We start from the raw sequence: 27,495 nt of genomic DNA on the forward strand, positions 1-27,495 counted from the left end.
AATATTTCCATGTTTCAGTAGCCTACGGATTTTAAGATTTGGTATAATACAATCTATTAGCACTTTCCTAATTATTAATACAAAGTAAGAAGCAGTGAAATTCAAGTAAGTAATATACGGAAATGTCAAATCTCTCAGGAATCCACTTTCTTAAGTAATCATTAAAACATTTTGTACTCCACAATATGCGTTTCCCAAAATTGAAACATGTAGTGATCTAAATTTTAAGAACTGACCTTGTAATTAAGACTTTCTAATTTGATCAATAATGTTCCTATCAATACAAGGAAAGGTATGCAAATGGTTCAGCAATGCACCTGCTTCACATTTTCCTTTTTAAAGAAAACATTATTTTACATGTTTTATTAAGTATTTTTAAAGAAAACCCTAGAGATAACTTGAATTTATACTCAAGTAGATTATCACAGGCTACAGATAATAATGGCTTCCCAGGTGGCGCTCGTGGTAAAGAATCCACCTGCCAATGCAAGAGATCTAAGAGACGGGTTCGATCCCTGGGTCGGGAAGATCCCCTGGAGAAAGGCTTGGCAACCCACTCCTGTAATCTTGCCTGGAGAATCCCATGGACAGAGGAGCCTGAAGAGCTCCAGTCCATAGAGTCACAAGGAGTTGGACAGACTAGCACACAGATAATAATATTTGTGGACCTAAGTGAATCTAGATTTCTTTTTTATTAACATACCATAATTAAAGAAATGTGTACATAGGTAATTCATGAAAACTCTTCTAGTCTTTGAACAAAAAGGAAGATGAGGACAAAAGTCATTCAATATTTGTAGTTACCATACTGATCTGGTTAAAAGATTATTGAGAAGAGTTTATATTGTAGCTAAATTTAAAATTATTAGCTTACTTAAAATACAAGATATAGAGAGCTGAAAAAAAAAAAAGATACAGAGGAATAATCTAAACAACACCAACAGGACACAACTAAACATGCCACCTCACTTGCCCACCCGCCCCCAACAAAAGAGACATGCACAACAAAAGGTAATGGCTAATCAAAAAGTCAGTGCCAAGAAAAAGGTGTGTGTGTGGTGGCAGGGGGCAGTGCTGTGCTAGATTTAAAAGACTTGAATAGTTATTCTGGATTGGACCTGTCTTGAACAGATCAACTGCAAATAACAGTTTAGAATAAACTGAAAAAATGTGAGCATGGATAGGTAAGATAAAAATTTGCTGATACGGAAAAGCAGAAATTAACATAAAAAAGCATATGTTAAAATAACATGTACAAAATAATATATTACCAGTAAAGAAATACAAGTATACATACACACACACAGAAAAATATCTAGAACACTAAAGTATTAACTATGTCATCTCTAGGTGATAGGAACATGGTATTTTTAATTTTCTTATTTTTGCTTATTTATATTTTTTCACTTTCTGTATGTACATGTGTGTATAATTACTTTACAAATGACATTTTCAGTACTGCAAAAGAAAAATTTATATGCTTTTTTCATATCACTGAGTGCCACTGTTTAAATTCTAGACCCCATAACTATACTGTATCATTCATTACACAAGACACATGTAGTAAATAAATAACATATATTTATCAGTCACCTTTTTGAAGAGCTAATTTTGCTGATAGCTGTCAATGTAAAATGCCAATTATCCAATACAGTAACCATCCAATGTAAGGGACCACTTTTTTTAATAATACAAGACCTACAATCAAGGGTTCCCAGGTGGCGCTAGTGGCAAATGTCTGCCAATGCAGGAGATGTAAGAGATGTAGGTTCAATTCCTGGGTCAGAAGATCCCCTGGAAAAGGGAATGGCAACCCACTCCAGTATTCTTGCCTGGAGAATCCCAAGGACAGAGAAGCCTGGTGGGCTCCAATCAACAGGGTCAAAAAGAAGCCGACATGACTGAAATGACTTAGCACGCACGCACACACACGACTTCCAATCAGTAGCATGTATCTGCCTCAAATGAAAACCAAAATAATCGTTTCCATATTTCCCAACAGAATAAACTACAGAAAGCAATGTAACTTGAAAGCATAAAAATATCTTATTTCTAAAATATAAAACCTGTAGTTGAGTTGGGAGGAAAAATACACAGATTCGCAAGTGACAGATGCCTTTACTTCTGATTAATCAATTAATAATGATACATCAATATAAACCTGAGCTAATACAAAACAAGAGCAACAATATTGATTTTAAAAATAAAGCAACTTAGTAGAAATACTATACACAAAGAATACTTATGTATAAAAGTAGAGCTTCAAATATTTGTATCAAAAATAATGTTAAATTCAAAGAGAAAAGTAAAAATACAGAAAAGCAAAAAAAAGTACAAGCAAAGAGCCTGACAAAATAGCAAAGTACCTATCAGAAGAACTAAGAAATCAGCAAGTAATATGGAAAGGGCAATACATTAAAATTCACAACAAAATTTACTTCCACATGAAAAAGAAAGCAAAAGTCAAGTCTCAAAAAGGTGACATATCCTCTAAGGTTACAGCAGTAGAAAAAAAAAAGATTAGTCTTTCAAAAATTACTAGATTACACTAAAACTGAAAGCAATGAAATAGTTCAATAAAACAATTATAACATTTTTGTTACACTTCACACCTTCATGTACATTATTCTGGGGTGACACCATGAAATTGTGCGTCACTCTCTTTTTAAAGACTGGTACTTTGATATTTTAAGAAACTTACTCAAGGTCATACTGTTTATTGCAGGGACAGAAATCCAACTCTACATCCTTACTTGATATGACTATCAAGTAGTCTACTTGTATCAGTTACCTACTTATTATCACTGTATTACATCATTTTTATTGTTTATGTGTCACTCCCATTCCCTTAGTTCCACTAGGACTATAACTCCTTGGGGGCAAGGATTATACCTGCCTCTAGTCATCTTTGTAGTACCATCACCTGTCACTGTATATTTTTATAAGTGTTTAAAAAATATGTTAATGAACATACATAAAGGTAATCAAAGAAACCTAACATATGGAGAATTCATTTAATTACTTGTGTAATGTCACATCACAAATTCTACTCAGTTAAATGTGCAGTGCAGGCAGGCATACCAGTCAACGATCACATTCCCTAATCCCAACTAGACGAGACAGGGGTGATTAATCTGAGACTAGTCAATCCATTGGCTTATTAATAATCAAATGTTCTCTCTTGTGAACTGGACCCAAAAGTCAGACATAAAGGCAGTGCTTAAGTTACAGATCTTGTGAATTTGGGCAAAGTGATAAGTAAAGGAAGCTGGTCTGTAAAAGGAATAAGAGCAAAAAGCAGACATCCATCTGGGGAATCTGATCAAGGATGCTATCGGCTTCAAACGGACAGAGAAAACAGATTCACTTCTAAGCACTTCATGACAGGTTTCAGATATCTGAATAACACCTATTACCATAATAAGCTTTCAGCCAAGGATGAAGAACAAAGCTGGAACATGAGGACTAAACTGTAATATTAAATAGGTAAAACCAATAACCATCATTAGGACAGAGAAGTTTCATACAGAAAGAATCAGTATGTAGTGTTTTACTTCAACTGGCTTAACGCTTTCGAGATATAATCATGTACATGCTTATCAATATTTTGTTTCTTTTGACTGCTGAGTACTTTTCTTTTATGTAGATGTGAGTTATCTGTATTGTGGTATTATTTTTTAAATCTGTTCACCAGTTGATAAATATTTGGGTCATTTCCCATTTGGTATTATTATGATGGTATTGGAATCATCTATGATGATTCTCAAAAAAAAAAAAAAAATAATGTATATACATGTTTTATATCTCTTGGATGATTCCAGGGAGTGGGAATGTTGGGTTATATGGTAAGTGTATGCTAAATTTGTAAGAAAGTGTCAAGCTGCTTTCCTAAAGTGTCTAGAATATTTTTCATTTCCATTTGACATGAGAATTGCAGTTGCTCCACAGACACAGCCATATTTGGTATTATGATTTATTCTTGGTGTTTTAATTTAGTCATTCTAATTGATTATAGAGTGATTCATTGTGGTTTTTATTTGCATTTCTCTGATATCAATGTTAATGACACTGAACATGTTTACAAGTACTGTTAGCCATTCATGTATCTTCTTTGTATAGTGTATTTTTAGATAATTTTGCCTTATTTTTTAAAAAAATTGAGTTGTCAGATATTTGGTTATAAGTTCTTTCTATATTACTAGTCCTTTGGTGAATTAAAAAATCTCATTTACACAGTAACAGGAACTCTTAAGAATTTTGATGTACAATCTCCATTACCATCAAGTCACAAAATAATGAAATAAAAATATATAAACATTTTTGTTTGGTCTCTTCCCGGTCATATACTATCTTATTCTCATTCCTCCGCTATATGACCATCCAGTGTTTCTCTCAAGCACACTGTGCTTTCTTTCTAAAAATACTACCAAATATGCTCACATCATAAGTCAGAATTTATTTCCTCTATCATTCCCCAATTCTCAAGAATGCATGGTTCATAATAAGTAATATCTGCTGAATGACTCAAGTTACAAAATAAAAAGAATTTTGTTTGGGGCTCAGAAAAGTCAATGGATTAATATTTTAAGTAGAAATCAACAGAATATCAAGTCATAAAATTCTAACATTAAAAATAACAACCTACGAAAATTTCAAAACACATTATAATTAATAAAATACTATGTTTTCAATAAACTTTAGTCCAAGAGCTACTGATCCTGAAGACTCAATTTTTGGAATATAAGGTACAAGAGAAATAAATCAAACTGCTACCAATCAACATAAGAAGCATGAGTCAAAGCACACAATATACAAATTTCAGTGACCGAAGCAAAATGTCAGCAAACCAAACACTGAATATTCAATAGGAGAATTATTAACAGATTATTAAATCAAGGGCTAAACCATGTTCTAAACTGTCTGTTGTAATAGTATGGTAGAAATCAGTCACATGTGCCTATTTAAATATAAATTTCAAATAATTAAATTTTAAAGCACTGCCTCAACTGCACTAACCACATTCCAAGCACTTATTAGGCACATTTAACAAAGATTTTTAAAATTTTCATCACTGCAGAAGTTCTAACATACAGTGTCAGCCTAGGGTATCTGGCAGGCCCAACTAAGAGTCTAAGGGAGTCTTAACTCTTCTCAAGATTTTTTTTTCCTATTTTTTTCCTATTTGAAGGAAATAGAGCATTTTACTTTAGGATTTAATTACTCTTACTGAATATTATTTTTTTAATGTATTTACACCATATAAATAAAGTAATAAATGTAAATAATGGAGTATAAATACTCTTCCCTTGGGAGGTAACTACAATATTGAAATTAGCTTTATTATTCCCTTGCTTTTTAAAATAACTTTACCAAATATATTTCCCTAAAAATGTAGTGTTTTGCTTTGCCTGCTTAATTTTACATTAGTAGAATCATACTTTTTCTTTATATCACTTGTTCTTCTCACTATTTCCACTCTGAAGTCATTCTCATTCACCTAAATAACACGTCAACTCAATAATCTACAAAAAGCTCAGTTTTGCAGACTTGTGGCTGTCAAGGGGGACAGGGTTGGGGGAGGGATGAAGTGGGAGGTTGGGGTTAGCAGATGTAAGCTATTATATATAGAACGGATAAACAAGATCCTACTGTATAGCACAGAGGACTATATTCAATATTCTATGATAAACCATAATGGAGAAGAATATTTTAAAAAATAATGTGTGGGGACTTCCCCTGTGGTCCAGTGGTTAAGAATCCGCCTTACAATGCAGGGGATTCTGGTTCGATCCCTGGTCTGGGAAGATCCCACATGCTGCAGGGCAAATGCGCGGGTGTGCCACAACTACTGAAGCCCACACACCCTACAGCTTAAAAAAAAAAAAAAAAAATGTTAAAAAAATAATGTGTGTATATGTATACATATATATACATCTGAATCACTTTGCTGCACAGCAGAAATTAACACAACATTGTATTAATAAATCAACTATACTTCAAAAAAATTTTAAAAGCTCAGTATTGTTCAAAAAAGTTAGGCCTAAATCAATGAAACCATCACCTACATACCAAAGCTATACAAGTTACACATACAAAGCTTAAGGCTCCAAATGATTCTCTTAAAAAAAAAAAAGGAATGTTTTTCATATACTGTATGTTCATTCAACTGATCATAACACCTTGTGCATCAAAGACAATATTATAAGATACTGAATACAATCCTCTGTATATAGTTGCTATATACAAATATCTTTTTTTCCTTACCTTCTCTTTTCTCGTCACTGTAAGGCAGCAATTATTAAAGTGTGGTCCCTCAAAATCAGCAGCATCAGCTCACAGGGGAACTTTTTAAAAATAGAAATCCTTTGCCCCATCCCTAACCCAGTGAATAAAAACCTCTGGGGATGAGGTCAAGAGTCATGTTATAGAACAAGCCCTCTAGGAGACTATGATATGTGCTAAAGTTTAAGAACCTCTAGAGAAGTATTTCAACAATCAGTATACACAAGATGTTAAACATGAACAGAAATTTCTGTTGACCAACAAACTTAATAATGAAAAATAGATTATATATCCTTTCTTCACTTGTTAAATTTTAGAAACTTCAGCTTACCCTAAAATATTACTTTCAAAACAATCTGATTGGCCAAAATATACACAAAAAACAGCAAAGCTACAAATTTAACTTTCTCCATATACATACATAGTTCTCTGCCCTCTCCATATATAGTGGTGAGAGATTTTATATTTACATATATATTTTTAAAATCTTAATGGTGTCTATTTTTTAATTAACTTTTCTCCTTATGGTCTCTCTCTTTTTTCCCATATGCAAGTTGCCCAACTGCCTTTATTGGCAAATACTGTATGTGTCCTTTTCTAATTTTTCTAACAGGGAGATTTTTTTTTTTCTTCTTGGAAATTTATAAAGGATGTGTATATATTTAAGGCTCTCAAACTGCTGTTATATATTATAAATTCTTTCTCAAATGTTTAGTTTGCCCTTACACATTTTAACTTACATTTATAACATGTGAGTTTGGCTTTTTTTAATTAAAAATATTTCAGCATATAGATAAATACAAAATAATGTAAGACTCATGTTTCCAACAGTCAGATTTAACAAATGTTATCTTTTTACCAGTCATTTCATACCTCAGAGATAAAATATCACAAATAGAACTTTTTCTAGAATAAAATATTTACATACTTTCCTTTGTTTCTCTTTTTTTAAGACATAGCTCTTTTTTGCTCTCAAATCAGAGAAACACGCAACTATTATTTTTCAGAAAATTTAACATATTATGGGACATTTCAAACATATACAAAAAAAGAGACAGCTTTTACTATTATCAATTCATTGTCTACCTCTTTTGAACTATACCAGGAAGGAGTCCCCAAACTTTTAAGTAAAATGTCACGCAGTACATGTTTTCAGTTTTCCAAGGCCCACGGGTCTCTTTTCAAATTACTCAGTTCTGCCTTCATAGCACAAAAGCAGCCATAGGCCATATGTACTTGAATCGGCATAGCTTTGTTCCAATAGAACCTTATTTACAAAAACAGGCTGTAAGCTACCTGGGTTGTAGCTTGCAGCCCCTGATCCATAACCTATTCATTTCCTCATTCCTGCATTATTTTGAAAAATTTCCAATATATCATTTCATCTCAACTGTAAATATTGCTCTACTTCTAAACAATAAAAGTTCTTTCTTTAAAAAGGATTAAACACTATTACTACCCATAAAAGAGCTAACAAAATTTAATATAGATATTCATTATCCAAATGCATGATCATTTCATAATTTTTATACAGTTTTTTGAAGTGACATTTTCCCCCCTTTGCCACACCACATAGCATGCAGGATCTTAGTTCCCAGACCAGGGATTGAACCTATGACTCCAGCAGTGGAAAAATGGTATCCTAACTTCTGGACTGCCAGGGAATTCCCTCATTTCATAATTCTTAATTTTATAACGTTTCCTTGTATCAGAATCCAAAGAGTCCAAACACTCCAATTGTTCGATATGTCTCAAGTCCCTTTTAATGCTTAGCAGCCCTGTTGTAGTAGGTTAAAATTCTGTCTCTTAAAAAAATTATGTTCAAATCCTAAAACCCAGTATTCTTTATTTGGAAATAGGGTCTTTGAAGAAGTAATTAAGGATCTCAAGAACATCCTCGATTTAAGAGTAGGCTCTAAATCCAATGACTGGTATCCTTAAAAGAGTAAGGGTAAATATGCTGCCACAAACCAAAAACATCAGAATGCCATCAGAAGCTGGAAGAGGCAAAGAAGGATAAGCCCCTAGAATCTTCAGAGGGCGTACAGCCATACTAACACCTTAATTTTGAACTTCAGGCCTCCAGAACTGTCAGGGAATAAATTTCTGTAATTTTAGCCACCCAGATTGTGGTAAATTATTTGGAAGCCCTAGGAAATTAATACAACTATCCAACAGAACTTTCCACAAAGATGGAAATTTTCCATCCCTGCCGTGTCTGATATGGTAGCCATAAGTCACATATGGCTGGTTAAGCACCTGAAATATGGCTAAAGAAAACTGAGGATCTGAGTTTTTAATTTTATTTAACTTTAATTTTTAAATGTGTCCCCTCCTGTTTGTTCTTTGAGATTTGGGAGGAGAGGAAAAAAATTTTTGGTTATTTTGTAGCTTTCTACGGGCTGGATTTTTCTGACTATATCCAGCAAAGAATTGCTATTAGTATTTAACATTTTCTTCTTCTGTATTTTCCATAAATTAGTAGTTGAATTTAGATGCTTGATCAGATTGAAGTTCAATTCTTCTTTCTGGCAGCGGCAAGAGTTTTTCATGGGTAGTATTTTGTTTTACATCATGAGGCAAATGTTCTGGCCGCTTTTCTCTGGTAGTGTTAAAATCCATGATATTCAATGCTTAAATTCATTAACTTACCAAGGTTTACAAAGTGATGATATTCTAATTTTATAATTCCTTTCCCATTTCTCAGCTAGAATAGTTCTGTAAAAATAAATTTCCCCCTCATCATCGATGTAGTTGCCCAAGGGTACAGTTCTCAAAGGAGAGACAGGATAAGTAATTCTTTCAGACTGGTTCAACAGTATCCTCAACAGTATGACTAGTTATTTTTTAAAGAGTCATTATGAATCCTGTATTTAAACATATATGTTGTGTCTCAAACCACTGTAGAAATTATTAAAGCTCAAACTGTTCCATTTTCAGCCCATGGAAGTCTTTTTGAAAAGATTCCAGTAGTCTTTAACCTTCCTTATTACCTGGTATAACAAGATGTTCCAGGTTTATTTTGTGCATTTCCTGCTTCAAGTACAAAACCAGCCATTTTTTCCAAGTATCTCTGACTATTTTTAGCGAGAAACAATATGTACAGGCTACAATTTAGATGCAAAGAGAATTATTTTTAAAAAACCTAATTCTAAATTTTTATCAAAATTGCTACTTGTAATTAGTTATGTGTCAGTTGTCTGCCATAAATGCCTAGAACTGCCTCAAATTATATGGTAGTAAACAAAAAATTAGTTTGGGGTTTTACAATAATTTCTTTTTTAATATATTCACACCAGCTATAGAGCAAGATATACTTTATTATGTAATTTGATTTTTTCAGGATGAGATTCTAATAATTTGAAATCAACAAAAGAAAATTCAATTATTACATAATGAATAATCATTAAGGTACCTAAGACTCACACATATTTTCTTCCTTAAAGTATAGGAGTATGGTTATAAACAAAGTATAAGCTTCTGATTATATTTAATAATTACACAATGGTAATTATATACTTTAAATGTGGTGTTCAGTAGCAAATCCAATGACTCCAATACAGTTTTAATTCTTTAGCCTACATTTTGTCAACCATAGATAAAAACATGTTGATTACTAATATATTAGTATTACCATATCCTAACTATTATAGGATCATGCCATGAGCTACATGTTAGTTCAGTTCAGTTCAGTCGCGTCTGACTTGTTGCAACCCCATGAACCACAGCACGCCAGGACTCCCTGTCCATCACCAACTCCCGGAGGCCACCCAAACCCATGTCCATCGAGTCGGTGATGCCACCCAACCATCTCATCCTCTGTCGTTCCCTTCTCCTCCTGCTCCCAATCTCTCCCAGCATCAGGGTCTTTTCAAATGAGTCAGCTCTTCACATCAGGTGGCCAAAGTATTGGAGTTTCAGCTTCAGCATCAGTCCTTCCAATGAATACCCAGGACTGATCTCCTTTAGGATGGACTGGTTGGCTCTCCTTGCAGTCCAAGGGACTCTCAAGAGTCTTCTCCAACACCACAGTTCAAAAGCATCAATTCTTTGGTGCTCAGCTTTATTTATAGTCCAACTCTCACATTCATACATGACCACTGGAAACACTATAGCCTTGACTAGATGGACCTTTGTTGACAAAGTAATGTCTCTGCTTTTTAATATGCTATCTAGATTGGTCATAACTTTCCTTCCAAGGAGTAATAAGCGTCTTTTAATTTCACGGCTGCAATCACCATCTGCAGTGATTTTGGAGCTCAGAAAAATAAAGTCTGACACTGCTTCCACTGTCTCCTAATCTATTTCCCATGAGGTGATGGGATCAGATGTCATGATCTTAGTTTTCTGAATGTTGAGCTTTAAGCCAACTTTCTCACTCTCCTCTTTCACTTTCATCAAGAGGCTTTTTAGTTCCTCTTCACTTCCTGCCATCAGGGTGGTGTCATCTGCATATCTGAGGTTATTGATATTTCTCCCGGCAATCTTGATTCCAGCTTGTGCTTTTTCCAGCCCAGCGTTTCTCATGATGTACTCTGCATATAAGTTAAATAAGCAGGGTGACAATATACAGCCTTGACGTACTCCTTTTCCTATTTGGAACCAGTCTGTTGTTTCATGTCCAGTTCTAACTCTTGCTTCCTGACCTGCATATAGGTTTCTCCAGAGGCAGGTCAGGTGGTCTGGTATTCCCATCTCCTTCAGAATTTTCCACAGTTTGTTGTGATCCACACAGTCAAAGGCTTTGGCATAGTCAATAAAGCAGAAATAGATGTTTTTCTGGAACTCTCTTGCTTTTTTGATGATCCAACAGATGTTGGCAATTTGATCTCTGGTTCCTCTGCCTTTTCTAAAACCAGCTTGAACCTCTGGAAATTCATGGTTCACGTATTGCTGAAGCCTGGCTTGGAGAATTTTGAGCATTACTTTGCTGCCGTGTGAGATGAGTGCAACTGTGTGGTAGTTTGAGCATTCTTTGGCATTGCCTTTCTTTGGGACTGGAATGAAAACTGACCTTTTCCAGTCCTGTGGCCACTGCTGAGTTTTCCAAATTTGCTGGCATATTGAGTGCAGCACTTTCACAGCATGATCTTTCAGGATCTGAAATAGCTCAACTGGAATTCCATCACCACCACTAGCTTTGTTCATAGTGATGCTTCCGAAGGCCCACTTCACATTCCAGGATGTCTGGCTCTAGGTGAGTGTGAGTGATCACCCCATCGTGATTATCTGGGTTGTGAAGATCTTTTTTATATAGTTCTCTTATGTATTCTTGCCACCTCTTCTTAATATCTTCTCCTTCCAGTTCAGTCACTCAGTCATGTCCGACTCTTTGCGACCCCATGAATCGCAGCACGCCAGGCCTCTCTGTCCATCACCAACTACCGGAGTCTACGCAAACCCATGTCCATCAAATCGGTGATGCCATCCAGCCATCTCATTCTCTGTCGTCCCCTTCTCCTCCTGACCCCAATCCTACCCAGCATTAGGGTATTTTCCAATAAGTCAACTCTTCACATGAGGTGGTCAAAGTACTGGAGTTTCAGCTTCAGCATCAGTCCTTCCAATGAACACCCAGGACTGATCTCCTTTAGGATGGACTGGCTGGATCTCCTTGCAGTCCAAGGGACTCTCAAGAGTCTTCTCCAACACCACAGTTCAAAAGCATCAATTCTTTGGTGCTCAGCTTTCTTCACAGTCCAACTCTCACATTCATACATGACCACTGCAAAAACCACAGCCTTGACTAGATAGACCTTTGTTGACAAAGCAATGTCTCTGCTTTTAAATATGCTATCCAGGTTGGTCATAACTTTCCTTCCAAGGAGTAAGCATCTTTTAAATTCATGGCTGCAATTACCATCTGTAGTGATTTTGGAGCCCCCAAAAATAAAGTTAGCCACTGTTTCCACTGTTTCCCCATCTATTTCCCATGAAGTGATGGGACCAGATGCCATGATCTTAGTTTTCTGAATGTTGAGCTTTAAGCCAACTTTTTCACTCTCCTCTTTCACTTTCATCAAGAGGCTTTTTAGTTCCTCTTCACTTCCTGCCATCAAGGTGGTGTCATCTGCATATCTGAGGTTATTGATATTTCTCCCGGCAATCTTGATTCCAGCTTGTGCTTCTTCCAACCCAGCGTTTCTCATAATGTACTCTGCATATAAGTTAAATAAGTTAAATATACAAGCCTTGACGTACCCCTTTTCCTATTTGGAACCAGTCTGTTGTTCCATGTTCAGTTTTCACTGTTGCTTCCCAACCTGCATACAGTTAGGCCCCTACTATTTCTGTCCTTTATTGAGCCCATCTTTGCATGAAATGTTCCCTTGGTATCTCTAATTTTCTTGAAGAGATATCTAGTCTTTCCCATTGTATTGTTTTCCTCTATTTTTTTTGCATTGATCGCTGAGGAAGGCTTTCTTATCTCACCTTGCTACATGCTAGTATATAAATCCAAATGTTGAAATGAATTTAATCTATTAATCAGTGAAGACTGCTAGACATGTTGTTTCCTATTTGTACATACTAGAGATGTTTATTATGGGCGGTTCTTTACTAACATTTTATTAACATTGCAAACATTTTCCTTAAAGGAAAATTTAGGGGGATATTTACAAAGTTAAACTAAATATATTTCAAGAAGGTCCCTACAAATCACAATTAAACAGCTGGAAATCTAATGTTTTTAGCAAATGTATTTAACAAATACATTCTGTAAATGCCAAACTTCAAAAACAAAGAGAGCATCTAAATGAATTTTTTTGTAATATTCTACCTACCAAGTTTAATCAATGATAAAATTACTGACTAAAATCATCTAGGAAACAGATTCATACAAAGGGTTGATATAGAAGAGTATGAATTAAATTAATATATATACATATACACAGATATTCATAGACATACATTTACTCATACACACACAACCCTGTCTCATCTGTAATTATTTTTATAGATGGACAGATGGATGGATGGATGGATGGATGGATGGATGGAAGAAAGAAAGATGAGTTTATCTGTACTTCAAGCTCCAATCAAACACCATGAGGTTCTTTCCTTCTATCCTTCTTCCTTAGCATATTTAAAACTACCTCCTCCAACAATAAGAAATGTGGCTTCTATTACTCACAAACTATTTATTTACCATGTACTCGACATATACAAAGAAAGTAGTTATATACAAAGAAAGTATACAAAGTATACAGAGAAAGTATACAAAGTATACAAAGAAAGTAGTTTTAGATTTGCTAACCCATAGCTCTGCATGAAAAAGGAAAGCCTATAAACTGGGTATTTTTTAAGAGGTCTCTTGGTCTTCAGCCTTTAGGCCATACAGTCCAAATACTGTGTTCAAAAGTTTTGTTAGTTTGCCCCCACACCAAACCACAAATAATTACGTAATTCTTTTGAAATCCAGTTGAGTTCATTTGTTTCTGTTTTAGCCCATTTTTGTTTTCACTTTTTTTCCTCTAACTTTATAAATTTTTTTACAAACATGTGAAACACTGACAGTTCCAAAACTTCAGAACCATACAAAAAAGTGCACTCAGTAATGTCACAACCTCCTCCATTCCTTAATCCCACTAAGTTCAGTTCAGTTCAGTTCAGTTGCTCAGTCGTGTCCGACTCTTTGCGACCCCATAAATTGCAGCACACCAGGCCTCCCTGTCCACCACCAACTCCTGGAGCTTACTCAAACTCATGCCCATCGAGTCAGTGATGCCATCCAGCCATCTCATCCTCTGTCGTCCCCTTCTCCTCCTGCTCCCAACCCCTCCCAGCACCAGGGTCTTTTCCAGAGTCAGCTCTTTGCATGAGGTGGCCAAAGTAGTGGAGTTTCAGCTTCAGCATCAGTCCTTCCAACTACCATTCCTCATTTTTTCCACCTTGTTCCTATTCACTGTGTCTGCAGTTTCTGGCTTATCATTCCTGTATTTCATTTGCAGATAAGTGTAATTTCCTATGCTGCCTTCTTTCTTATATAAGGTAATATAATATAGATGCTAATTTGTACTTTGCTTGTGGCACTTAACCATATAATCCTAAAAATCACTCTGTATCCATTATAGAAGTTTCCTTGTTCTTTTATGCATAGGCATTTTGTTTTCACTATTTTATGATTATAAATAATGCTACAATGAATATTCTTGTCCACATGCACTCTTGTATTGCTGGAAGCAAATCTTCGGGGTCGATTTCCAGAAGTGGAATTGCTGGGTCAAAATGTAAATAGGTAAGCAGTTTAGTTAGATACTGCCAAAGTCTCTTTCAAAAGAGTTGTGCCAATTTGCATTCTCACCAGCAATGTATATAGGAATAGGTCACACACATTTTAGTGATGCGGAAAAAAACTTCTTAGTTACTAAGTATAGATAATTCACTTCTTTCCTAACAACTTTACTAAGATATAACTCACATACTTCACAATTCACTTTTAAAGTTTACAATTCAAGTTTTCAGTATATTCATAGCTGTGCAACCATCAAATCACCACTGTAATTTTTAAAACATTTTTGCCACACAAGACCCTCAAGAAACCAAATCCATTAGTAGTTGGTCCCCTTCCTCCCTCAAACTACTCCCGCCACTCCTCATGACCTAGGTAACTACTAATCTATTTTCTATCTTTACAGAGTTGTCTATTCTAGACATTTCACAGAAATGGAATCATAGGTGATCTTTTATAACTGGTTTCTTTCATTTATCATGTTTTCCAGGTTCAGCCATGTTGTAGCATATATCATTACTTCATTTTTATGGCCGATTAATTCCCCATTATATGGTATACAATACCTATATTCACTAGTGAACAGACATTTGGCTTATCTTTTCTTTTTGACTACTATAAACAATGCTTATACAAACACTTCTACAAGTTTCTGAGTGGACATGTTTTCAACTCTCTTGGGTATGCACTTAGGAGCAGAACTGTTGGGTCATATGGTAACTCTAGGATTAATATTTTGAGGAATGGCCAGGCTGATTTTCAAGGCAGCTTGTACCATTTTATATTCTCACCAACAGGATAACTCATTTTTAAAGTTGACTTATTATTGGGCTTCCCAGGTGGTCTGAGTGGTTAAGAATCTGCCACCAATGGAGAAGATGAAAGAGACAGGGGTTCAGTCCTTGGGCTGGGAAGATCCCCTGGAGTAGGAAATGGCAACCCACTCCAGTATTCTTGCCTGGGAAATTTCATGGGCAGAGGAGCCTGGTGGGCTACAGTCCATGGGGTAACAAAGAGTCAGACACGACTGAGCACCATGTTATTATCAATTGCCACATCACCTTCTATTCCAGTTCTAATAACTGTGTGTGCTCAGTCTCTCAGCTGTGTCCAACTTTCTGTGACCCTACGGACTGTAGCTCACCAGGCTCCTCTGTCCATGGAATTTTCCAGGCAAGAATACTAGAGTGGGTTGCCATTTCCTCTTTCACGGGATCTTCCTGACCCAGGGATGAAACCAACGTTTCTTGGGTCTCCTGCACTGAGAGGCAGATTCTTTACCACTGTGCTGCCAGAGAAAAATCCTCTAATAGCTGGCACAAACAAAATAATTCTAAATGTGATGACATTTAATATATGACATCTGATACATATATATAATACATGGCTTATGGCAATGACAGCTAATGAGGACTATTAAGTTAACAAAATAATTTTGGCCTTTCCAATTACCTGACCTTTGCTTTCACATGCCTGATGAATCCATTTACTGAAAGAGCCCCATTACTTGCTACCAAAGAACAGAACAGTTAGTGAATATTCACTCCCCCACAATCAAAAACATTTCCCATGTTGTAGTCCCACTACTATCTTGGGAAAGGATAATTTTTGTCCTTTAACTTGTCTTTAGCATCTCAAAAGCCAGTCTTGGTGAGAGAGATCATAGAGTTTTGAGGCCCAAAAAGGAAGGGGACCACAATTCCCACCTCCTTCTGACTTCAGGGATTTGTGGGAAGAAGAGTAAAAGGGATCTAGTTAAGTGGTTAGATGTTATGTCCTGAAGTGCCTTAGATAACGGACTCCTCTTCCCTCACGCTCTTGCTCTGCAAGGAAGCCAGTTCTTGAGTCACCCTATACTAACTGGGGATTCAGTGGTATCAAAATACCAGTTGTATAATCAACAAAGTATGAAAATACCCCTTTCCTCACAGCTAAGAGTGTTTGTACTTTTAAATTTCTGTCCATCTCACAGGTGAAAACTGGTATCTCAGTGCAGTTTTACTCAGATTTCTATTATAAGTGAGAGTGATTACCTTATCAAATTTTTAAGGGAAATTTTTATAGCTTTCTGTGAGAACTATCTGTCCATGTCTTTTACCTGTTTTCTATTTGATCTTCTTCTATTTTATCTTTACATGAGGTATATTAGCTTTTTATCTATGATATATAATCCATATTTTCTCCAAGTTTTGTATTTTTTTGGCTTTGTGGGTTAGTGGGGGTCTTCTGCTGTGCAAAAGTCTTACTTAAAATTTTTATAAACTCAAGTTTACCAATTTTTCCTTTTCTTGCTCCTGGATTTTGAGTCACAGAAAACCTTCTTTTTACCCAGGTTACAGAAGAATCCATCCATGTTTCCTTTTTGTATTCATATAGTTTCATCATTTACATTAAGATCTTTGGTTCATTTGCAATTTATTTTTCTGTATGATGTGAGGTATGAATTTAATTTTATCTTTTTCCAAATGATTAATCATTTCTTAAAAAATCCACTTTTACCTCTATGAAATGTCAAGTTTATCATGTACTAAATTTCCGTATGTCTTGGGTCTATTATCTCAATTTTCCTATTCAATTTCACTCTTCTGTCTACAGGACATTAAACAAAAATTGAATCTGCAAATGAGATGTAGCTTAAGATTCCTTCCATTCTAACAGTATGGAGGTTTTTCAAAGAAACTAAAAACATAAATGTCCCATGATCCAGAAATCCCATCCCAGGTATATATCCAGACAAAACTATTAACTCAAAAAGATACATGCTCCCTATGTTCACAGCAGCACTAATCCCAACAGCCAAGATATGAGAACAACCTAAATGTCCATCAACAGATGAATGGATAAAGAAATTGTGGTATATGTGTGTGTTTGTATATGTACATATATGTATAGTGGATATTACTGAGCCATAAAAAAAAGACAGATTAAATAATTCCATTTGCAGCTACATGGATAGACCCAGAGATTATCACACTAAGTGAAGGTAAGTCAGAAAGAGAAAGACACATACCATGATATCACTCATGTGTGGAATCTAAAATATGACACAAATGAACTTTATCTATGAAACAGAAAAAGACTCACAGACATAGAGAACAGACTTGGGGTTGCCAGAGGAAGGGTGGGCAGAGGAGGGTTGTATTGGGAGTCTAGGACTAGCAGATGTAACTATTATATATATAATGGATAAACAACAAGGTCCTACTATATAGCACAGGGAACTATATTCAATGTCCTATAATAAGCCATAATGGAAAAGAATATGAAAAATACACATATTCATTTGAATCACTAAATCACTTTGCTGTACACCAGAGACTAACACAACATTGTAAATCATTACTTCAATTAAAAAAAAAAAATTCCTTCCATTCTCTATCCAACACTTTAAAAACAAACCTATACCACATCCACAGTCACTATTAAGTGAACATGATAAAACTTATTGGCCTAATAATATACAACTGACTGATTATTAGGATTTGCTGATTTACAAATATTACCTTAAAACTTTTGTCCCATCAATTGATAGTTAACAGAACCACCAGACAGATACTGGCTTAGTTTGAAGAGCAAAATTATTTAATTAAACGTATCTGGACAGTTTTCTTAACACTAAGCATAAACATTTCATAGCTCCTCCCCACCTTTCAATATTAATTTTAACCACGACAGTCACAGATTTATTACTAGATTTAATAAAAGTCATATAGAGAAAATTAGTAAAATAAAGACCATGACAGTATTTCACCCATATATTTCTAAAATAGGAGTCATACTAATAACCTAACATACGTCATTTTCTCTCCTTTTCCTATGAGCTGTCCTTGCTTAGCTGTAAATCCATTTCCTCTACCTGTACACTTGATCCATCTTCCTTTGACCTACTAAAACAATTCTCCCTCTCCTTATATCATCAGTTCCTTTTTCTTCCTAGTGACTCATTCTCATGATCATATAACATGCTGTTAATGCAATCCTAAAAAAGACTAAAAATTTAAAATTGCTTTTAATCCACTTACCTCTCCCCAACATCACACAGCTATACCCCTTTTCTATCCTTCCTACAAGAGCAAAATTCATCGGTAAAGAACCTATACTTGCTGTCTTTACTTTATTCCCCTTTCCCAAATCCCCTCCCACTAGACTTTTGTCCCCTCCACCCACTCTACCACAACTGCTTCTTTGGAAGTTGTAAATCAAGTGGTCAACTCTCAATCCTCATTTTAACCGATTCATTAGAATCGGTTTAAATACAGAACATTTAATACTGTTAGTATTAAGCCCTCTTCCTTGAAAGGCTCTCTTCATTTGCCTTCCATGATTCCAAACTTGTCTGGTTTCCTCCTATATTTCTGGACATGCATTCTCAAGTCTCTCTTGCTCATCACCCTAACTTCTAAATGCTTTAGTACATACACAGTCTTTTGATCGCTTCTTCATCTACATTCACTCTGATCCCATGGCTTTTTAATTCCATTTATACTCAGATGTGTACAATTCAATAGTTTTTAGTATAACCACATCTGTGCAACCATCAAATCACCATTTTAGAACACTTTCATCAAACCACACCCCCCCAAGAAATCCATATCCTATTAGCAGTCAGTCCTCTTCTCCCCACAATCTATCAGCCCAAAGCTCAGTCTAGATAACCACTAATCTATTTTTCTATCTTCATAAATTTGCCTATTTTGAACACTTCATCTATGAATTGTACACCTTAAATGTGTGAACTGCATGGTATGTGAATTATATTTCAATGAAGTTGTTATAAAAGAAGTTAATTACCTATACTTGGTGACTAACAATCATTTTTCCCATCACTTAAAATATCTGTGACCATTATTAAATATCACTGGGAAGAATGCAAGTTAGGGGCTCAACTCTTTTGGAAGAGACTTTGACAGTATCTAACAAAACTATGTATGTATTTGCTTTTTGACCCAGAGGTTCCACTTCAGGAAATACACCTCTAAGATGTGCATCCAGCAATACAAGAGTACATATGAACCAGATTATTCACTGCAGCATTATTTGTAACTGCAAAATGTAGAAACAATATAAATGCCAATACAGAAAAGAGTGGCTTCCAAGTTGGGACTGCCAGCTCATACCTCTAATGAGTATCTCAGAATAGAATATTCAATTACCTATTAGCATCTCCACCTGGATGTCTAACAGCCATCAATGTGGATTCCCAATATTATTTCTAAAAAAAAAAAAGGAAGGAAGAAGAAAATGGATGTGTTCCTCCTTCAGTCCTCTCACTCCCAATTAACAGTAATTATTCCTTCTGTTGTTGATGCCTAACATCTATCAGTCCTACTTTCAACCTACATTTAAAATTTACTCATGTGTTCTACAGTCTCTTAATTGGCTTCTTCTTTCTTTTTTTTCTCTATACAGCAGCCAAGGAGATACTGTTAGAGCATTAAGTCAGATGTCATTCCCTCCCATAGCAACCCATTTCATTCAGTAAGTCAAACCACGTTACTACACTTTCAGATATCTCCTATTTGTTCAAATTAACTGAAAAGCAATCTATCAATAATTCATCTCAGGTTAGTGCTCTAGAAGTAATATTATATGAATAGATCAAAAAGAAAATAATGGGAGCCACCTTTTTCAAATGCTTCTAATTAAGATCAAGCCAAAGAAATAGGGATCAAAATTATATTCTTGCTTAGTAACCAGTAAGTAGCTCAAATATTGATATATATTTTCATCTAGAAAAGATAACTTCTAAATATCTAGAACTTAAAAGAGAAGTTCCTCAATTAATTAGCTTAATATGAAACAACACACACTTCTTGGCAATTCCACTATGGTTACTGTGTTCAAGTTTCCTCAGATAAGAAGAGCTCCAATGGTGAGATTATCTACCCTGATATGATCTCCATTTTTCACCCTGGTGAGGCTGAACTGAAAAAGCTGGGGCAGTACCGCTATCCAATCCTCAATAATGAACATCCTCTCTCCCTTCATGAATCTTTTTTGAACCCAGAATAAATCCTAATCAGTTGGCTCCCCACTTCCTATCCTCTGAGTTTAGCCAAATCCCTTATAAGTACCGGTCAACAAAAAGCCAAGAGAACTGCAGTGAGGGAGAGACACATCTGGTCCTCGGCAGACAGCTCTGCCTGTCCTCCTCACTCAATGAACCATACAGATTCACAAACACAAAAGATAGAGAGAAAGGTCGAGTTAAAGAAAGGCTCAAGCAAGAACCAAGAGTTTCAGGAACTATACAGAACTCTACAAATTACGAAACTAATTATGTTCCATCCAATACCAAAGAATGTTCCTGACAAGAATTTCTCACCAACACAGTCCTCACTCTCAATAATCAAAAGGCACTATTTCAATTGTTTTTTCCTCTTTCATTTACAGAAAAAGGCTTCTTCACATCCAGACTGACTAGAATGTATTCAAAAGGATGTTTCTTATCACAGCATATTCGAGTTTTTTAATGAAACAGTATCATTACCAATAATTATAAATTCAGTCAACTTCATCCATTCTATGCCTGAACATTTATATTATTTAATAAGCACCTGATATACCTTTAATTCACAATTGGCTGGCTTTAAAGTTCATGTTCAAACACATTTAATATGTATAAACCATTTACTTTGATATTTTCTTAAATATATGTTGCTACCATGTGAGAAAAATGTTTAAAAATTTTAATATCAAACTCGCCTAAAGGAGAAATGACAAGAGCCCTTATATTTCAAATTCATATATCAAGTGACTGCAATCAACTATACCCAGAGACAAAGAGAAAATAATCCAGAAAAAGCTTAAACAGAGGGGTGAAAACCACTCTCAGGTCTATTTTCAAATGGTAACACAGTCTCTGATTTTAACAATATTTACCTACCTCATTAACCATAGATCAGTTTTTAACAGGTTAGGTTCACAGAACTGAATAAAGATTTCACAACATTAAAAAAGTCAAAATTTGGTTAGTCCTGCTAAAAATTCACAAATAAAAAATTAAAATGCCACATGTAAGTGTACAGTAATCAGGAAAAGATTCACAATAGAATCAAACAACCCTATCAGCCTTCATTGTAAAACAATACACTGTCACTCTACTGGAGCAAAGTACAACAAATATCCGTGACCACAATAAAGACAGATATTTGGTAAGGTTTAAGAAAATAAAATTTGCAATACATTTTATAAAGATTTTAATCAAAACTATTAAACAAAATATTACTTATTCAAGAAAATTCATCTAAATATAACTTATGCTATCAGAAACAATGAACAACTATATGTAAATCATTAACCATCAAATGATTAACTACAAAAGCTTCTTTAATCCACCCGCATTAAGGAACTAATGACTATCCTGTCAATGGTGAATATCCCTTTAGACTTTCATCAGGCCCAAAGGATGCTGGCACTCCCCCTAAGGCTCTAGGCATTTCCCCTTAGACTTTCTCAGTAAACAAAAACAGAGCTAAAGGCAAAGTATTAATTTAATTAGGTACTTCAGATATTTCCTCAATTAACAATTACTTTTAAAAATAAAAGATGAAATTTAACATTTCTAGGTATAAAATGTAAGCAAATAACTAATGAATTCTTCTTCAGATAGAAAATAAAATAATCCTAAAATACTTGATTCAATAGATAGCATTTTACTCCCTCTTCAGTCACAGATTAGAGGGAGAAAATATTTTAAGAGTTTTTACAATATCAAAAATTACCCTATTTTACATTAGTCTAGTCTAAAAGTGGGAACTGTAATTTTGCATCTGCAGACAACAGTGCTGCTTAAAACTGGGCTATCATTTCAATAGCTTTTAATAAACCAAAACAGCAAACCTTTCATCTGGTTCCTGGTTCCTTTCATCTGGTTCCTTGAAAGTTTTATCAGCATTTATTTCTTCAAAATGAAAAGGACAAAAAACTCAACATATAGAAAGATTGAAGCCAGTCATTCCTACATGAGGAAACTGAGTGTAATACAGAAATGACATATGTCCCATTCTAAACTGTCGTTCCACATAAAAATTAAGTCTTAGTACCCAAGTCATTCACTGAATTACTAAATTCGCTTGTTTCCTAGGCATCAAGAATGATACCAACTATGTATCATTCTTTAAAAAGACCTGAGAAGTCATTCAAATCGTTTTCTGGGTTCTTCAGTTTGGATGAACAATTGTGGTTGGAAAAAGATCTATATAATTAGCCCTGGGAACAAGCATTAGAAATAACACAGTATCCTCAAGATAGTATACACTGTTTATGACAACTATATATACAACCTAATAAAAAGCTAAAGTCTATTATTTGAATGTAATTTCTGATCATTAATAGTTCAAATTAAAACCACTAATGAATTAGTTTTCACTAAGTACTAACCTGCAAGGAGATCCAACCAGTCCATCCGAAAGGAGATCAGTCCTGGGTGTTCACTGGAAGGACTGATGCTGAAGCTGAAACTCCAATACTTTGGTCACCTCATGCAAAGAGTTGACTCACTGGAAAAGACCCTGATGCTGGGAGGGATTGGGGACAGGAGGAGAAGGGGCCGACAGAGGATGAGATGGTTGGATGGCATCACCGACTCGTTGGACATGAGTTTGGGTAAACTCCAGGAGTTGGTGATGGACAGGGAGGCCTGGCGTGCTGCAATTCATGGGGTCGCAAAGAGCTGAACACGACTGAGCAACTGAACTGAACTGAAGTACTAACCATGTGTCTGGTCCTTTATTATAAGACACAGAATAGAGAGCACAATTCCTGACCACAAAAGGCTAATTACTAAGAACATTAGTCCAATCCACAACACAAAACACAAAAACAAAAAAAATGAGTAAAATCATATTAAGCTATAAATGATTCAACGTGTAAATTATAATCAAGAGTCTGGGAAGGAAAAGATTCCTGGAAGTTACAGTGGTCGGTGAAAGCTTAATTTAAAAAAAAAGAAACCTGAGAAAGAAATTATGAGAAATGAAAAGGCATTTTATTTAGAAAGAAAGAAAAATGAGTGTTTAGAAAGAAAAATGAGAAAGCATGCCTCACAGGAATGATGGCTCAGAAGTAGGTCTGAATATCCACAAGAGCAAAACCATGATGAAGGTTGAGATAAATAGAAAACAGGGAAAGTTGGTTAGATAAGGATCTTGAAAAGAGCAGGCAGATCGTGGAGTTTGAGGGGTTTTTTTCGTTAGTTTTTAAATATCAAATTCTGAACTGCATACTTGGTTTTACACTGACTTTTATCTACTCTACTTTTAATATCAGAACCTATTAATATTAGAACGCATTACACCACAATGATCCAAAAATTGAGAAAATTTTAGGCCAGCCAAAACATCACAAGCACATGCTTGGAAACTTAGGTTCCTGAAACAGCATACATGTGATAAGAAAACCTCATGTAAATATTTGTTCTGAAGGAAGATTAGCATTGAGGGCAAAACAAAACGTATTTGCCCTCAATTTAAGCTAAAAGTGAAATGCTTATTTTCCTTGACTGCTGGCTGACAGTGCTGCGCTTACTGCTGCCTGGATCCTTTCCTATCAAAACACCCAGCACTTCAAAAGACCCAACCACTCTGCCAAGACTTCTGCCTTCAAAGAGCTTTTGTTGCCATGGCAATCTCATGTTCTCCAGGAACATAGGTAGTGGCATCCTACCATACATACATGAACAATATTCAAACTGATTTCTCCTTGAAACACAGGGTATATCCCCTTTCACAACTGTACCAATGTTCACTTGCTCTAATACAAGGAATCAACAGTACCTGACAGTCCATATAGAACCAGAGTTAATTCAAAATAAACAGCTACATCCAGAAAGAGGGAGGGCAGGTTGAGGATGGGAACTCTCTTGCATATTATAAGGCAGATGTGCTAAAGCATGAAGGCCAATGAAATAAAACACTGAGTCCAACTCAAACATGATCAAAGATTTCTCCCTTTTCAAATCTATCAAAACATTTTTCCTAAAAAAAATTAAAGCAAAGATAAAAAACAGTATAGGCATAGTACTGCGGTTGAGAATGTCTCCTACCCTGACTGAAGATTTAACACCTTATTAAAACAAAGCTAAATTCAGCCTAGAATTAAAGCTTTCCTTAGTTAGAAAGAGCAGAGGCTCTAAAACTATTTCCATAGTACACTCTGTCAAAGTTTCACAAAAAAATACATTTGCTGATAAATGACACATGTGGAAAAACCACAGCTAGAGTTCAAGAGTATGTTTCTAGATGTAAAATACTTCTGACCTAAAGAAACTGTTTTTTCATCTCTATTCAACTTATACCACTCCACATTTCCGAACAGAGTAAGCTGACTTCTACACCCAAGTAGTCCTCAAGTTTGGCTCAGATGGTAAAGAATTCACTTGTGATGTGGCAGACCCAGGTTCAATCCCTGAGTCAGAAATAGCCTCTGGAGTAGGAAACTGCAACCTAGTATAGCATTCTTGCCTGGAAAATTCCATGGACAGAGGAGCGTGGCAGGGTACAGTCCATGAGGTCACAAAGAGTTGGACATGACCAAGCGCCTAACACAGTTCTCAAGATAACAGCAAAGACCGTGAGAACAATACCCAAAAATCAAGGAGGGTAAAAAAGCAATAAAGGCAATGACCTGTTAAGGATTCTGAAAATAACCTCATTCTAAGAACTATATGTGTTCCTAGAAATTAAAAGTTAGAGTAAAGGGAACTTAAATGCTGAATTATCTTTTGAAATTGATTTTCATTGCCATTTCAGAAAATGATCCTACAGAGGGCTAAAAAAAAGGTTAGCCTCAGTACATCATTACAAATTAAAATGCTGTAATATTTTTTCCAATATGCAGGCTAAGAGCATTTAATTTTCCTATATAAACTTTATCAAACAGTATAGACTCTCTACTATTAATGCACATGTGTAATATTAATGCACACACATTAACAAACACAACTCACTTTTCACTTCATTAGGAGTTCTGAATTCCTGAAAGTCAAAAGCTGTTTATATTATCTTTCCAAATATTTGTAGAATTCCAGAGCTGAAACACAGTTAAAGATGTCTCAAGTGTTCCAAATTTTATCAGAAAGTAACCTGAGCAATTTACTGACAGTAACAACCTCTTCTTTCTTTTCAAAATGAGGGGTCCAGGGAGGTTACATCAGTAACTGGAAGAACCTTCACCTTTTTGATGTTGTGGTTTTTGCTTTTGTTTTTATATAATTATATTCAAGTTTCTCTCTTTACATTTCTGAGATATTAAGGATTAATGTGGATTAAAATGTCTATGGGTTTCCCTGGTGGCTCAGATGGTAAAGAATTTGCCTGCAATGTAGGAGACCCAGCTTCGATCCCTGGGTGGGGAAGATCCCCTGGAGAAAGGAATGGCTACTCACAACAGTATTCTTGCCTGGAGAATTCCATGAAAAGAGGAGCCTGGTGGGCTATAGTCCATGGGGGTCACAAAGAGTCAGACACGACAGAGCAACTAACTCTTAAGCTGCCTTTTTTTCTTTAAAGACAGCAGTCTGTCATGAGTTAAAGGTCCTACTCTCTGTGATCCTGTGAACTCTAGTCACCAGGAATTCCATGGAATTCTACCAATGGAATTCTCCAGGCAAGAATACTGAAGTGGGTTTCCATTTCCTCCTCCAGGGGATCTTCCCTAGCCAGGGATAGAACCTGGGTCTCTTGCATCTCCTGCATTGCATTGCACTGCCTGCACTGCAGGCAAATTTTTTATTGTCTGAGCCCCCAGGAAAGCCCAAGTTAAAGGTCAGTGACCCAGAAGATCAAAAGTATTTGCAAAACAACAAAAAAGTTGTAAGAGATCTTTCATCAAATACAGCAAAATCTGGAGTGGAGTTTAAATTTCAGTATCTCTAGCATTTTACAAAGCAGCATTAACAAAGACCAAACCCATCACGTCAGATATGCAAATCCAATCATTTTCACACCTTGCAAAATAGTAAAGAGAAACTGGCACTTTGAAAACTTTTAACTACTAAAGCTGCGGCTTTCAATTTTTTAAAAACCACAATCCACTGTTAAATACATTTTATATCACCATCTAGTGTACACAAACGTCTATTTAAATAACAAACCAAAATTTCATAAAAAACAATCCTCTAAGTACAAATTACATTCTCATGGCTTCTGTTCCATTTCTTTATCATGCTGTGTGAGATGGACTAAAGTGCCTTCTTAACCCACTACAAAGGTAATGGTCTGCAGTTTGAAAAGTTTAAGTTAGTTACTGATACACAGCCTCAAGAACAGTTCTCAGAGGCATTCATTCCCCCACATATCTATTAGCACTATATGCACAACACTATCTGTTTAGCTAGACACTGAACCATAAGATTTAGAGATCGCTTATACAAGATTAACTACAGAGTCTTGTACTTCAGTGGCTTTTATTTTAACAATAAGGTTAGATACATAAGGAGGAAAAGACAGACATGTTAACTCATTTACTCATGAAGAGAGTTTTCATAGGCTTTTTTCCTAAAACCTGTTTACAAAGACCCAAAAATGTTTATATTTCTATTACAATTATTAGCATAGTACACATATTCTCTCTTGATTAGATATATGGAGCTACACTGACCATATTCAAAACATCTTTACTATCCTCAAAGTACTTTGCACAGTGCCAAACATACAGTAAACACTTACTGAACTAATGGTTTTATCTAATCTCAAAGATTAATTTGTATGGCACAGAATTAGGATAAGGCACAATAAACAGCTTTGTGTTAACAAAAGTACTTTGGATATAGCTATCAAAATACCCCAAATATCAAAGCAAATCTCTGAAAGTCTACATTTTGCTCCATTCATTTGTTAAGACCTCTGAAATTACTTAATATAGAACTTACTGCAAAACTGACTCAAACAGAATTCCACAGTATTAGTGCTAACATAGATGGAGAAACAATGGAAACAGTGACAGACTTTATTTTCTTGGGCTTCAAAATCACTGCAGATGGT

The 27,495-nt window shown here is 35.4% G+C and overlaps 1 protein-coding gene across 8 annotated transcripts in view; it reads right to left on the reverse strand.

Annotated features, from left to right (window-relative positions):
* The window catches only part of TCF12 (transcription factor 12), a 392,318-nt gene that overhangs the window by 328,581 nt on the left and 36,242 nt on the right, over nt 1-27,495 (reverse strand). The gene's annotated exons all lie outside the window — the stretch shown is intronic.

The sequence above is a fragment of the Cervus canadensis genome, chromosome 6 (assembly GCF_019320065.1).
Source record: "Cervus canadensis isolate Bull #8, Minnesota chromosome 6, ASM1932006v1, whole genome shotgun sequence".
Lineage (NCBI taxonomy): Eukaryota > Metazoa > Chordata > Mammalia > Artiodactyla > Cervidae > Cervus > Cervus canadensis.